Below are 12,190 nucleotides of genomic sequence, written 5' to 3' on the forward strand. Positions count from 1 at the left end.
CTATGGGAAGATTTCATAGAGAAACGGATAAAAAATTAATGATTGGTTTACTCAATACATTTATTTTTCCTTCTCAAATTAATGAAGTTTCTCCTTTGGTAATTATGGCAGTAAATGAGGAAAAACCGTCTTTAAAGCATATGTTAAAGAACTTAAATCAATTGCAATCACAGGACAGTTATTGTACATCAATCACGAATAAACTTCTTGCCAACAATAACAAAAAACAAACAGAAAACTTTGAAATATATCAACAAATCTTATTTCACCGCGAAAATAAAAGTCATTATTATCGTATTGTTATTCCAATTACATTAACAAATAAAATAATAAACTACGTTCATAACAAATTAGCCCATCCGGGTGTTTTTAAAACCTTAACTTATATCAAGCGATTTTATTACTGGAAATTCATGCATAAGCAAATAAAAAAGTTTGTATTAACATGTGATTTGTGTCAGAGGGTTAAGTATTTATCAGTCGCGATGGAGGGACCATATAATCAGGTTGCATCAAATTCACCTTCAGATTTGGTCACAGTCGATTATTATGGACCCCTCCCTCGCGCCAGGGGAGGAATGGAGTATGTATTTGTCGTCTTAAACGTGTTTTCAAAATTGGTACGTTTATACCCATTGAGAAAAGCTACCACAATAAGTTCACTCGATAAAATCTTGAATAAATACATTCCAGAATGCGGAAAGTTCGAGAGAATATTAAGCGACAATGGTACTCAGTTCACCTCACATAAATGGAGAGATTCGCTAGAAAACATAGGTGTCAAAGTCCTGTTTAGCAGTGTAAGGCATCCACAATCTAATCCCACTGAGAGAGTTATGCGTGAATTGGGTAGAATGTTTAGGACCTTGTGTAAGACGAAGCATACTACTTGGGTGAATCATATAAATACTATTGAAAACCTTCTAAATGTAACTACTCACTTTACTACAGGTTTCGCGCCAAACGAATTACATTTTGGAAAATCGATACAAGATGAAATACAAAAGTTGGTTAAGTTTCCAATGCAACCGAGAATTGATCATAAAATAATTATAACTCTTGCTAGAGAGAATATTCAAAAAAGTTTCAAAAAACGTTGTGAAAAACAAAAAATAATATCTAAAGTAAAACTTAATATAGGTGACTTAGTGATGTTACGTGTAAGACATTTATCAAAAGCGTTAGACAAGGTCACGCAGAAGTTTTTCGATATATTCGAAGGACCGTATCGTATTTCTAAAATAATCAGTGAAAATGCATTCGAAATAACTGAGTCTGAAGATTCCAGTGCGATTATTGGTACTTACAATCGCGCTAACTTGAGAAAGTATAAAAATAGATCCGATTCGTAACCTTTTTAGATCCAAATGATAACGAAATATAATTTTCAAACATGTAAATAAAATCTTAGTGATTATTCAAAATGTAAACTTCAAAACATGTATAGATAGATTTAAGGTATGGAATGAGTGAGGAGAATGAATGAGTACATTTAAGATAGGATAATTGTTTTGACGATGTGCTAAACCGAAAACCACGAATACTTATGAATTATTTGTAAAGATGTACATAGAATATCTAAAAAATCATATATGGAAAATGACTTTAATTTGAGAATGAAATGTATGTATTGTAGAATTGATGATCTAAATTTATATTTAATTTGAAATGTGTGAATCATGGAATTGAGGAAGACGACGCTTAATACTGACTAAAGCAGATCATGAATGTCAGTCTACCCAAGCCTATATGGACTTCTTCTCAACCCTCATAAGTCCAGGGGAGGAATGTAACGAGTCGATTTGAACCTCGCGCCTTTTCACATTTGTGTGTGTGCGTGTGTAGATTCGTTGCGGATCACTGCGCATGAGCGAGAGTTAAATAAAATTAACGAACATCATAGCTCGCTCGCTTTTGTTCGAACTGCCGTCCCGCCAGCGTGACTGCATATCGTCGCGCTTGCTGCCGTCTCCGAAGCGGGATGCAAGGCAAGGTCAACGCCGAAATTGCCACCTCTGTGATCTAACGAGACTGGAAATCATCGCCACGGAACAAATCATCAATGACTGACATCGGTGGTTATGTATCTAGTTTCGTCGAGGCTTTTGAATTCGTTGATCTCAAGGAATCCTCAACATTCACTACGTCATAGAATTTGTTAGTGATACAATAAATAACAACGGTATTACGAATACCAGCGGACTTTGTTGACAAACGTAAGCATTAATCGAATTGAGCTCAATTACATTGTATTAATTATTCTAACGAATTATGATAGTAAATCTATCATAAATTTACCATCATCACTCTACGCCAAAGAAAAAGAATTAAATTTATTGGCAATTGAAATGCGGATACGTAAATATGTGTGAATAGTGTGTGAATGCAGATATGATAATGTGTGAATATTGTATGAATGTAGTTGTGATCACGTATGAATGTATTTAGTTTTAAGAAGTTTTAACTATTGAAAATAATGTATTGTGGCCAAAAGAAATACTGTGTTTATTATTTCAATAATCTTTCCTTCTCGTCGTGTGATTCGGGAGCTTAAGGAATTCATGTTCTACTGACTGTGAAAAGCCATTTTATTTACAAGTTGTCTTTTTTAACCTATATAAATTTTACATTGGCGCCCGACCACGCGGTAACCTAACTCCTAAATTAAAAAATGCATGGCTAATTCCAATGAGTCCTCGACTTACGTGACGAGATCAGGAAGAACATCACACAAAATCGTTACTAATTTGTTTGGTACGAGTACGAGGTCACGAAACAACAACATGAATGTCATTCCTGACGATCCGAGAAATGAGGCGAGACGTCATCAGGCGGATCTAGAGAGGCAAGAAGCTGAAATACGGCGACTCACTCAACAATTGAATGAGCAAACGAATAATGGCAACAAACTTCAGGAAGAATTACAACAATCAAGAGAACAACTACGCCAAGTTCAAGAAAGTGTTCAACCTCAACAAAATAATATCCAGGTAGAGTCGGTTGCCGTACAGCGAAATTTCGTAAATGACTTTCTATCATTGATCGGAAACGTACAAGTAAATCAAATTGATATAACGGTCCCGTCATTTTCTGATGAAAATAGTGCAAATCCTCTGGAATTTTTAGATGAAGTGGAGAGATATTTCCGTTTAAAACAAATTCAATGTGAGAGAAAGCTACACGTGGTTACTATGTTACTTAAAAATAAAGTTAGAGCATGGATGGAATTACAAAATCCATTTGAGAATTATGATCAATTTAAAGTTGCCTTCATGGAAAATTTTTACACAGTAGAAGTACAAGTTAAAACTAAGAATCGGTGGTTGCAAGGGAAATTTAGCCCTCAAAATCATGAGAACTTACAATCATTTTATTATTCTCAGTTGAGAAAAGCAAATTTTATTAGACCAACTATGTCAATTTACGAAAAAAATTATTCAATTATTCAACAGTTACCTAAATCAGCAAAACTTGCGTTGGCTTCAATAGATTGTAACCAGAGTGATTTGATTGTTAAAACTTTAACAAATTTAGATCTTCTATTCGCAGAAAATAAAAGAAATTTTGAAAATAAATACAATTCACATAGTAATCATAACAATACACAAGCTCAAATCGGGCAAATAAATACTTATACTAATAGAGGTCGAGGTAGATTTAATAGAGTACGAAATAATTATAATCCCCAACGATATCATAACAGTAGACGTTATTCAAATAATAAACCTTCTCAAAATTTTAGTCAAAACAAATTTCAATTGCCTGATTTAACGATTCCACCTCCAAACATAAATAATAGGTCTCATTCAAATGGTACAATTATTGATGATAGCCAACAAAACAATTCAAACTTTAATAATTTAAACTGAAAAATGACGCATTGAATTATGGCTCATCAGTGCGTCAATATTATGACGTAATTAGAGATTTATCTCATGACGTAATAAATAGTGAGAGTCACACACAGTCAGAAATAAATAAAATACCTTCATCCCCCAGAGTTTTACTTGAAGTTGACAAATATAAGGTGTGGAGTCTTGTGGATAGTGGTAGTCAAATAACAGCAATATCAGAAAACTTTTATAACAAAATAAAAAATACAATACGCATATTAGAATTACCAGTAGCAAACGTAATAGTATCAACAGCTATAGGAAAAAAATCTACAACAGTTAAAAGACAAGTAGCATTAGATTTAAAAATTAATACAAAAATATTGTCGTTTTATTTCTTAGTGGTGCCCTTTTTGTCGACAGATATAATTCTGGGAAATGATTTCAACTTGAAATTTGGTATGATCATAGATTATTGGAAGACTCAATTGAGATTGAAAGATGAAGTGATCCCTACTCATTTGGTTTTGTTTGAGAGAGGAGATTTAGAAAGATTAATAATAAGAAATAAAGAAAAAGTAACTTGTATTCATATAATTAAAAATGAAAATATTAAAATTGATAATATATGCGAAACGCAAAATAATGAACTGAATGATTATCAGGATTTAAGAACCGTTGAGAGAAATAAAAATAATGGTATAAATATGAACAATTGTGAAATTAATCAAAATCCAACGGAAAATATTATTAGGAAAAATAATATAGAATATATTGACAATTTGTCTGATGTTTACGATGATCTTATGGATCTAGATATTGAGTTATTAGATACTTATAATAATTGTGTTAATATTAATCGCATATATATGAATAACATGAATACAAGAGTAATGCATAAAGAAAAAGAAAATGAAAAAAGTCTTGATGATCAACTTTACTCAATTGCGTTTTCAACTGAAAATCTAAGTGACGGGGAGAAACAAATTTTTCATGATCTTTTAATTAAATATAAAAAATTGTTTGAGAATAAAACGGGATGTGCACTGGGTTATGAGCATAAATTGGTATTGAAAAATAATAATCCAAAAATTAATCGCTCGTATCCCGTACCATCAGCCTTACAGGAACCGGTACGTAGGGTCATTAATGAAATGTTAGAAGCAGGTATAATAGAACCTTCAATTAGTCCTTACTGTAGTCCTTTACGTATAGTGGTTAAGGAAGATGATTCATTAAGGGTTTGTTTGGATGCAAGACAAATAAATGATAACATTGAAGATGATTTGGAATCCCCCCCTGTTATAGCAGAAATAATGCAAAAGTTTTATGAATGCAAACATTTTTCAAAAATAGATTTACGAAATAGTTACTGGCAGGTAAAATTACACAAAGAGTCAAGACCTTTAACCGCATTTAAATTTGACTCAAAACCATATCAATGGATTCGCGTGCCTTTTGGCATCAAAACAGCTGGCAGCGCGCTCATTAGAGCTTTTGCCATCTCACTTCAAACCTCTCTTCCAATTAATTTTAAATTTTTAGTTGAAGAAAATAACGAAGAAAAAATAGAAAAGAAAATACCTCTACAACTTTCTAATATAGAGAAAAATTTGATAACCTATGTAGATGATACTGCTATTGCGTCTAACACTTTTGAACGTCATATTCAGTTGTTACAAATAATTTTTCAAAAACTATTGCAAAATAATTTCACAATAAAAATTTCAAAATCAGAATTTTTCAAAAATAAAATCTTATTTCTTGGATATATTTTGTCGAATAAAGGCATAGAGCCAGACCCGAAGAGAATTGATGAAATAATTAAGTTTGAACATCCAAAAAATCAAGCACATTTACAGCAATTTTTAGGTGTATGTAATTACTACCGCAGGTTTGTTATGCGACATAGTGATTACATTTCGCCATTTCGAGATTTGTTGGCTGGGGATGCGGTTTGGCATTGGACAAATGAGCATGAGAGAAATTTTGAGGCCTTAAAACAAAATTTCGCTCGTGCAGTTTGCTTGAGTCACATCATACCTAATAGCCCATTTAAGTTGCAGTGTGATGGTAGCTTGATTGGTATAGGCGGCACATTATATCAAATTGACCAAGAAGAAAATCAATGTATAATTTCGGTAGCGAGTAGATGCTTAACATCTGAAGAAACTCGATATACTACTGCCGAAATAGAATTACTAGCTATTATATATTGTGTTACAAAGTTTCGGTATTATTTGATAGGTGTCAAGTTCGAAATAATAACTGATCATAAAGGTCTGACATTTTTACAAAACACCGTTTACCATAATTCGCGCTTAATTAGATGGTCCCTGTTATTGCAACAATATTGTTATGATATATCTTATTGTAAGGGTACGGACAATGTAGTTGCTGATTTTTTCAGTCGTAATCCTATGGGAAGATTTCATAGAGAAACGGATAAAAAATTAATGATTGGTTTACTCAATACATTTATTTTTCCTTCTCAAATTAATGAAGTTTCTCCTTTGGTAATTATGGCAGTAAATGAGGAAAAACCGTCTTTAAAGCATATGTTAAAGAACTTAAATCAATTGCAATCACAGGACAGTTATTGTACATCAATCACGAATAAACTTCTTGCCAACAATAACAAAAAACAAACAGAAAACTTTGAAATATATCAACAAATCTTATTTCACCGCGAAAATAAAAGTCATTATTATCGTATTGTTATTCCAATTACATTAACAAATAAAATAATAAACTACGTTCATAACAAATTAGCCCATCCGGGTGTTTTTAAAACCTTAACTTATATCAAGCGATTTTATTACTGGAAATTCATGCATAAGCAAATAAAAAAGTTTGTATTAACATGTGATTTGTGTCAGAGGGTTAAGTATTTATCAGTCGCGATGGAGGGACCATATAATCAGGTTGCATCAAATTCACCTTCAGATTTGGTCACAGTCGATTATTATGGACCCCTCCCTCGCGCCAGGGGAGGAATGGAGTATGTATTTGTCGTCTTAAACGTGTTTTCAAAATTGGTACGTTTATACCCATTGAGAAAAGCTACCACAATAAGTTCACTCGATAAAATCTTGAATAAATACATTCCAGAATGCGGAAAGTTCGAGAGAATATTAAGCGACAATGGTACTCAGTTCACCTCACATAAATGGAGAGATTCGCTAGAAAACATAGGTGTCAAAGTCCTGTTTAGCAGTGTAAGGCATCCACAATCTAATCCCACTGAGAGAGTTATGCGTGAATTGGGTAGAATGTTTAGGACCTTGTGTAAGACGAAGCATACTACTTGGGTGAATCATATAAATACTATTGAAAACCTTCTAAATGTAACTACTCACTTTACTACAGGTTTCGCGCCAAACGAATTACATTTTGGAAAATCGATACAAGATGAAATACAAAAGTTGGTTAAGTTTCCAATGCAACCGAGAATTGATCATAAAATAATTATAACTCTTGCTAGAGAGAATATTCAAAAAAGTTTCAAAAAACGTTGTGAAAAACAAAAAATAATATCTAAAGTAAAACTTAATATAGGTGACTTAGTGATGTTACGTGTAAGACATTTATCAAAAGCGTTAGACAAGGTCACGCAGAAGTTTTTCGATATATTCGAAGGACCGTATCGTATTTCTAAAATAATCAGTGAAAATGCATTCGAAATAACTGAGTCTGAAGATTCCAGTGCGATTATTGGTACTTACAATCGCGCTAACTTGAGAAAGTATAAAAATAGATCCGATTCGTAACCTTTTTAGATCCAAATGATAACGAAATATAATTTTCAAACATGTAAATAAAATCTTAGTGATTATTCAAAATGTAAACTTCAAAACATGTATAGATAGATTTAAGGTATGGAATGAGTGAGGAGAATGAATGAGTACATTTAAGATAGGATAATTGTTTTGACGATGTGCTAAACCGAAAACCACGAATACTTATGAATTATTTGTAAAGATGTACATAGAATATCTAAAAAATCATATATGGAAAATGACTTTAATTTGAGAATGAAATGTATGTATTGTAGAATTGATGATCTAAATTTATATTTAATTTGAAATGTGTGAATCATGGAATTGAGGAAGACGACGCTTAATACTGACTAAAGCAGATCATGAATGTCAGTCTACCCAAGCCTATATGGACTTCTTCTCAACCCTCATAAGTCCAGGGGAGGAATGTAACGAGTCGATTTGAACCTCGCGCCTTTTCACATTTGTGTGTGTGCGTGTGTAGATTCGTTGCGGATCACTGCGCATGAGCGAGAGTTAAATAAAATTAACGAACATCATAGCTCGCTCGCTTTTGTTCGAACTGCCGTCCCGCCAGCGTGACTGCATATCGTCGCGCTTGCTGCCGTCTCCGAAGCGGGATGCAAGGCAAGGTCAACGCCGAAATTGCCACCTCTGTGATCTAACGAGACTGGAAATCATCGCCACGGAACAAATCATCAATGACTGACATCGGTGGTTATGTATCTAGTTTCGTCGAGGCTTTTGAATTCGTTGATCTCAAGGAATCCTCAACATTCACTACGTCATAGAATTTGTTAGTGATACAATAAATAACAACGGTATTACGAATACCAGCGGACTTTGTTGACAAACGTAAGCATTAATCGAATTGAGCTCAATTACATTGTATTAATTATTCTAACGAATTATGATAGTAAATCTATCATAAATTTACCATCATCACTCTACGCCAAAGAAAAAGAATTAAATTTATTGGCAATTGAAATGCGGATACGTAAATATGTGTGAATAGTGTGTGAATGCAGATATGATAATGTGTGAATATTGTATGAATGTAGTTGTGATCACGTATGAATGTATTTAGTTTTAAGAAGTTTTAACTATTGAAAATAATGTATTGTGGCCAAAAGAAATACTGTGTTTATTATTTCAATAATCTTTCCTTCTCGTCGTGTGATTCGGGAGCTTAAGGAATTCATGTTCTACTGACTGTGAAAAGCCATTTTATTTACAAGTTGTCTTTTTTAACCTATATAAATTTTACACGCTTTATTAAACGCAGACAAGTCTTATCGGTGGTACTAAGAAATTGCTCGGAAAGACCCGTCACTCTATCATGGCTGGACTATGGCCAAATTGGCCTGGTCGTTAAGCCAATTTTTCTCTCTCTCTCTCTCTCTCTCTCTCTCTCTCTGTCCTCTTTCCTAGATTTTTACACTTTGATTAATATCTGTCGTCGCAGTCGTCGTCGTCGTGCTACGCTCAATTTTCTCTTTGTCGATTCGGGTTAACATGGTTTCTTTGGCGCCTAAGCTTTTACGAAACTTTTGCGAGAGAGAGAAGGGTAGAAAGCTCAAGTGCCTCTGAAATTATCCCGTAATTCTCGCGATCGTGCAACCGCCCGCGTGAGAAACTTTGTCCACGAAGATTGTAAATAAAACTTTGTGATATTAAATGTTCGCGGTACACTTAAGTCAAAATTGAGAAGTTGCGTCCCGAGCAACTCACGCTCTGTTATCGAAAGCTTCGTCCTCGCTGCACTCTCTGCCGCAGAATCAAGTCGACTGCACTTTTGCTATCCGAGCCTCGGCAAATGATTTATAAGCTTTCGGCGACGTGCACAAAGTGGTCAAGTCCGTCCTACCAAATCTGCGCAAGATGTTTGACTTATCGACGAACGGCGGAGAGATTTCAGCACGTCAATTCCAGGAATTGATTCTGCCCGAAAAGGACGCGACAGAGAAAGAGACAGAGGGGGGGGGGGCACTTCATTTCTGAAGTGAGTTGTTGGTTTGGTGAATGGGTTCGCGGAACTGCGAATATCTTCTTTTGGCGTCCATCACCGTTGAGAAAATACTCGGAAATAGAGGAAAACTGTGTGACGTTTGAAAAGCCAGCTTTTAAGCTCCGAGAGATGAAAGAACTTTCATCGCGAGATTTATATATATATATATATATATATATATATATATATACGCGTAGGAGAGAGCAAGTTGGAGATTTTTATTCTGGGCGAGTACCGGAGAGACACGCCACGAGTCGTTAAGTCCGAGTTGTTTTTTTGCCTTGACTGCCGACGCTGGTGGCGCGGGTTGCGGTGGCGGCACAAATGACGCGGCTACGCGAAGCTCAGCCGAGCGGCGATGACTTATCGGACTCTGATGTCCTGCTGCGGTTCGGCTCGAACTTCAGACGATTCTGCCGCCGAAATCGATCGGACCGCGGTCTCCCCGGAATTTGTTAATGCCGAGCACCAGCCCGACGCATACGACCACGCCGATCTCTTTTTAATTCGTTGCCTTGACTCCGATCACGCGGTCACGCTCCGAGTGGCATCTCGCGATTTCGGCAGACTGACGATCGTTCCAAGATTTTCACCGGCAAGTATGTTAGTACGGAGTTCGACGTCAAGAGGCAAAGGAAAAAAAGATAAAAAGTGCTGCAGCAATAGTCGCAAAAGAGCCTTACGTTGCGTGCAGTCGGTCATCGGCAAATTCAACATAAGCGCGCAAGTGGATGATAAAAATGGCACAGAGCTGATTATGCCGTGGAGTCGTATTTTCAAGCTTGTAATCAGATTTGCGCGATTGAAGGAAAACGATCGAGTCCTCTTAGCAGTTCATCCTCTTTGAGCGTCCGTAGTGCGCGATTCCGTCAAAGAGTTAATGCGATCGAGTGCACGGCAAACGTGGAAAGTGAGCGCGAAAGTACAAAAACATTTTTTTTCTCTCCCCCTTCCGCTCTCCGCTCACGTAGCCTGTTATGTGCGCTACATTCTTCGCTTGTTGCACTTACACGATCACCGCCATTAAAACATTTGATTGCTCTTTGGCTGACGACTCGACACAGTTTTTACAGTTGTGTAAGGTGATTACTATATTTTTATCGAAGTTGTCGCGAGTTCTCTCTCTCTCTCTCTCGCGTGCTTGCGACTCGGAGGACGTGACGGAGCTTTGTCTACGACGAAATAATCGAACACGCGTGTATTAGCCAATCGGGATGTAAATTTAACGTGAGAAAAAGGCCAAGTATCGTCGTGTCACACGCAGGCGCACACGCGCACACGCGCACAAGAGACTCGTCGGCAACAGTAGCAGCAGCAGCATTGCTAATTGAATCGATCCGCTGCGTTCGTTAATTAATCCGACGAGCGAAAGTTGATGTAGCGGCCCTGCTCTGACGAACCATCGAAAAAGTAGATCAATAAAAAGCAACTCTAGCGCAAGAAGATTAATTAATGAATAATTCAATTAGACTATTAATTAATTTGGCAGAGTGATCACTCACGTCGTTGGCGCGGCCTTTCGAAAAGGATCGAGCGATTCTTGAAAACTGCTAATTAACGGTTCAATTGTTTGCAACTAGCCAGTGAATTAGTTTGATTGCACAAAGTATCGTCGCGTCATTTGTTTCGACTGACAAAAATGAAAGAAAGCAAGGTACGTTGTCACAATCGTCGCACTCGCGTGATTACCGTGTGTACGTATCTTTGTATCGACTGCTTGATTCTCTTTTCCCAGACGCAAGGCATTCAATTTCGGCATTGCGAGATTCTCCACAGCTGTCGCTCCGCCCGTGCGCCTCGCTCGTCGTCACTTTTTTTTCAGTCTCTACCATTGTTCCATTTACTAGTTTCAAAACTGTCTCCGACGACGTGCTTTTTTTCCATTCGCCTCGCGCTCCCCTGTAACAATATCATCTCCAAGCTTTTTTCCCACCACCACCATCACCGCACGCGAAACCTGCGGCACACACACGCGCACACATATAAATTTTTTTCATATCCCTTGTATACACCGAAAGTTCGTGCTTGCGCGCAAAATAAATAGTTGCTCATTTCCCGGTATCGCCGTGGAAAATGCATACGAAAAATCTCGAGCCCGCGCGCCTGGAATTGAACGTTTGGCGAGGAAGCGAGAGAGAGAGGTGAAGAGGGGCAGAGGGGCAGAGGGGGAGAAAGGTGGAAAAGAGCGCTCTCCGCGAAGAAAGCCATTTACGAGGCGACAGGTAGTACGTGTAGCGGCATCGATCCTCGATTCTCGGCAACCCGGCCGACAGCAGCGTATAACGGATCGCTTCAATTTACCTTTTTGCTTTTTTCCCCGCGTACGTCTGCTCGTCAAACACTGCCGCCGCGGCTTGCTCGTAATTGAAGCGCGCGGAAACAAAAGTTGGCAATGTCAATGCCCATTATCCAACCACTTCGATGTATCACATAAATACACTCGCGAGGATTTATCGACAAGACAATGCTTCCATCGGGTGGCTAACTTATTGACAAGACCGGTAGCCTGGGAGTGCATCCGTCCCTCCGTCCCGAAGCAGAAGACGTTTTGACAATGAAAAGTTGCCGGT

The sequence above is a fragment of the Phymastichus coffea genome, unplaced genomic scaffold (assembly GCF_024137745.1).
Source record: "Phymastichus coffea isolate CEN01 unplaced genomic scaffold, Cenicafe_Pcof_1.1 PCOF00058, whole genome shotgun sequence".
NCBI classification, from domain to species: domain Eukaryota; kingdom Metazoa; phylum Arthropoda; class Insecta; order Hymenoptera; family Eulophidae; genus Phymastichus; species Phymastichus coffea.